General features: G+C 37.4%; 1 protein-coding gene across 13 annotated transcripts in view; it reads left to right on the forward strand.

Annotated features, from left to right (window-relative positions):
- The window catches only part of tenm3 (teneurin transmembrane protein 3), a 243,630-nt gene that overhangs the window by 219,933 nt on the left and 19,727 nt on the right, over positions 1-3,970 (forward strand). The gene's annotated exons all lie outside the window — the stretch shown is intronic.

Genomic DNA, 3,970 nt, shown 5'->3' on the forward strand with positions numbered 1-3,970 from the left:
CTGAGAGTTTTGTCAAAGCTGACTAAAAGTGATCGAGGGTGGATAATTTTGTGATATCTTCAGGGCAAAAAAGTTTGTCAGGCATGTACATTGTGAACTAAGGAGATTACAAAGATTAAACTAAAGTGTTTTTGTTAAATGAAAAAAATAATAATATATATATATATATATATATATATATATATATATATATATAAAAAAATAAATAAATACCCGTATTTGTTATCATTTGTTATCATACTTATTCAAAACAACCCAACTGCAGTTTGATATTTGTTGAAATGCATGATTCCCAAACAAAAAACATGATTTACGAAAATGGAATCTGTTTTTGCAAATGAACTCCTCAAACGAGCTGTGTATTTTCATGCTGCAGACTATATTAAAACCAGTTGAGTCAAGTCTCTCCAGTGCATAGCGCTATTTGTTTGTCACACAAGTTCCTGCTGATGTCCATGAATAATCCAGCACATCCACACCGTGAGCCGTTCTCAATTTGGGGCCCAACATGATCTGTATATGTCTAATTGAAGACATTCATTGTTGTGCATGTGGGTGTACATATATCCGCTCGTATTTCCAAGCACTCGTACGGCAGATCAAACAGTTGCGGTGTGGGTTTCATTACTGTAATGCGACAGTCTTTGCGAGAGTTGTGCATTTTCATGCTTCACACTATATTGGAACCAGAGTCGAGTCGTGCTATTTGTGTGGCATACAAGTTTATACCGATGTAGAGCATTCCGAATCGGACACTTCTGAGGTTCCATGACGGTTCTGATGTAGGCAGCAGCAGCAGCAGCTAGGTTTTGCAACACAACTTCTCTCTCTTCTTCTGGGTGGAGGGCTTGTGCTGAGAAGGCAGTAGGAAGTTAGTGGAGTTCACAGTTGACAGGAGACTTGTGGTGGACTCTAATTTGAGCTCTCACAGTGGATGACAGCGGTTTGTGGTGGCACATGTTATTTCTGCTCCGTCTATGAATCGCTTGTCTCTCCCTGATGCCCTCTGTCTCCATTCTCTCTCTCTGTCTTGTTTGCTTTCTCTATGGGAACCAAGAGCCAGCAACACCATTAAATTCAGCACGCTGTATGAAATTCTGAGGCCTAGCTTAGCAGGTGTCATGTATCCTCAGCTCTCTGTGCTGGTTCTTGCCATTAAATGTGATTTCTGTGCTTCTGCTAAGAATATGAATGTGAATGTAAATGCTGCCTGACAATGGGATTATAGAATATTTTATGTTTTTCATTTTAACATTTTCAAATCTCATTTTCCTTATTTCTAGGCATTCATAAGTGTCAGGCCAGATATTTTGAGTTTCTTGTGGGATAGTTTATCTTATATTTAAGGATTCCCTGGTTTCTGTTTGCTAAATGAGCAGTTTCACTGTAGTGCTGTTACATTTATGCAGTATTGACCTGCTCAAATGAATGGGGAAAACATGCTGAAGCAACATGCTCTTTCAACACACTTTACATTTCAAAACCGGTTGTTAAAATTTAATGTTTCTTCCATCGTGAAAGCAGGTAGCTATTCAATAGCTTGTAAATTCCTTTTTGAGCATAGCTGCACATTTATTACAAATTCAAAGGCTTGCTGACTCGTACGTTTAAAATATGATGTTGCTACATAGACTTAACTGTTTGGAAGGCATTTTATTAGAACCTATTAGTGAAGTTAGACATCAACAAACAGACATGTTCATTTACCAAATGTGAATGTGTCAGTGAGTATGTCAACGCTGATGCTTGTTTTCCCTCCTCCAACAGTTTGCAATTCTCTTTCATAAATCATGAAGATATTGCTGTCTATAAATGCACACTTTAGTGATGGTTCCTGCTGACCCTCCTCTCCTGGTGCCCCCTTGATCCTAACCAGCATTAAAAAAAGATCAAAAAACTCTTCATACCTTTTTTTCTCACACTCTAGGGCCTGATAAAAGACCCCCTGTGTTCTACTTATTGCTAACCTGAGGCTTGATCTTTCCAGCCCGTTACAGGTTGCAGTCACCGTGTTTCTCGAAAAGTTGACAAGAAATTTTGTAAGCTTTTTCTGGAAGTAATTTTCAGATTTCCCAGAGCGTCTTATGGTTGTCAAAATGTCTGAGGGCATGTTTAGCTTTTGAATTTATAGTTTATTATAGTTTGTTTTTTTTACTGTCATTGCTTATCATTTATCAATTTACACATTTAAAATAAAAGAAAAATTGGTGAACAGTACTTGTAATGCTGCTGTCTGAGGAGCCAGGTAAGGACATCAGAGTCTGGTGGGGTTTAGTCAATCTGGTGTTGCTATTAGTGCAACCATTAAAATATGTCCTGAGGGAGAATATTAAAGCACAACATCGATGATCAAATCCAAACCTGGGGCCAGGCGAGCTCATCACAGCCCAAACCTACACCCTGTGGCATTTCCACAGTGTTTAACATGCACACACACACACAAATACACAGCCAAACTATCAGAAACACTCCCCCTCCCACAGATACTCGACCGTACAGGCATGCAAATTCACAATTGCTGTGGTTATAGGATTAACCGGGGTGTATTACCTGGATTCAGAATCGAAGAGGTGCAGTCACAGACAGAAAGACAGGAAATACCTTTAGTCACGATGGGTAGTAACTTGTTCACGCACAGTTAGTCTTAACTGGCTTTTAACATTAATAATGCTGTACCTGTTTTCACAGGCAAGAGTTCTCAAAATAAAAGCTTAAAACATGTTTACAAAAGTCTGAAAAGAGTCCACAGCAGTTTGTAAAATCATTTTAACAGTGTGTGAAGGGATGAGTATTAGATTTTCATTTGGAACTAATACGAGGGAACAAAAACAAAAATATATATTGATGTAGTTCATATTTTTTAAAACTTACTGCGATGCACCCAACAGTCATTTCATCATGTGATTCGATTAATCGATTTGCTTAAGTTGCCAGTGCCATATAATCATTCTGGCAGCATGTGTTTGGGCTGTTTATTGATTCTGAACTTCTGCCAGATTGCCCCCTTTTCTCACTGCTGAATATATTAGCACTTGAATTATCAAAATGCTACATTACTATATGCCAGACAGTTCTGTGAACCAGTTTGAAAACGGCAACACCCTTTGATAGCATTACATTAAGGTGAAAAACATCTGAGAATAAAATATTCAAAAGCAAAAATTAATTACTGTTTAGAAATGCTAATATGTAAGATATGAAGCAGTTCTTTTTTCTTAATTGTTCGCAATATCAATTTGATGTTTCCCTGTTTATTTCTGCCTAATTTATTTAATTAAAAAGATAAAAATAGTAATTTAATATCCTATTTAGCCAAAGGTATAGATAAAGAGGTAGAATACTAAATGAACTAAACAGATCTCTTGTTGTGCATGGGATTTATAGGTTATTATAGCAGTAATGAGATGCTGAATAGATAAATTGTCCTCTCATTCACTAAACGGGTATCGCTGATTACATTTTTATGCCTCATTCTTCTTCCTTGATCATTGCGTGATTGGTTTGGTGTGGTCTAATAGTTTGAGATTCAGGCTGATAAATGAAAGGTTGTAGGTTCAATCCCTGAACTGTGGCATTTCTGGGGGGGGTTGTCAGATACACATGCACAAACCATCAAGTCTGTGTTTGCAGCTCTCCAGACAGGATGTCAGTGAATGTTTTGTCTGTGTTGGTCTGTATACATAATAATGCATATATATATAAATACAGAGCAACACACACTGACAGCCTGTCTGGAACATTCCAAACACAGACTGTGAACTTACTTATCTAATCATAACTGGTATAACTGTTGACTATTGTACATCAAGCACATAAATGAACATTACATCATCGTCAGAATCACTGTTATGGATATTCATTAGATCATGCTATGAATTTTTAATTTGCCTCTTCATCTTTCCAAATTCAGCTCAGTGATGATATACTATACAGTTGCTCACCCACACAACCATCTCTTCCTGTCCCGCAG

This window comes from Puntigrus tetrazona, chromosome 1, assembly GCF_018831695.1.
Source record: "Puntigrus tetrazona isolate hp1 chromosome 1, ASM1883169v1, whole genome shotgun sequence".
NCBI classification, from domain to species: Eukaryota; Metazoa; Chordata; class Actinopteri; order Cypriniformes; family Cyprinidae; genus Puntigrus; species Puntigrus tetrazona.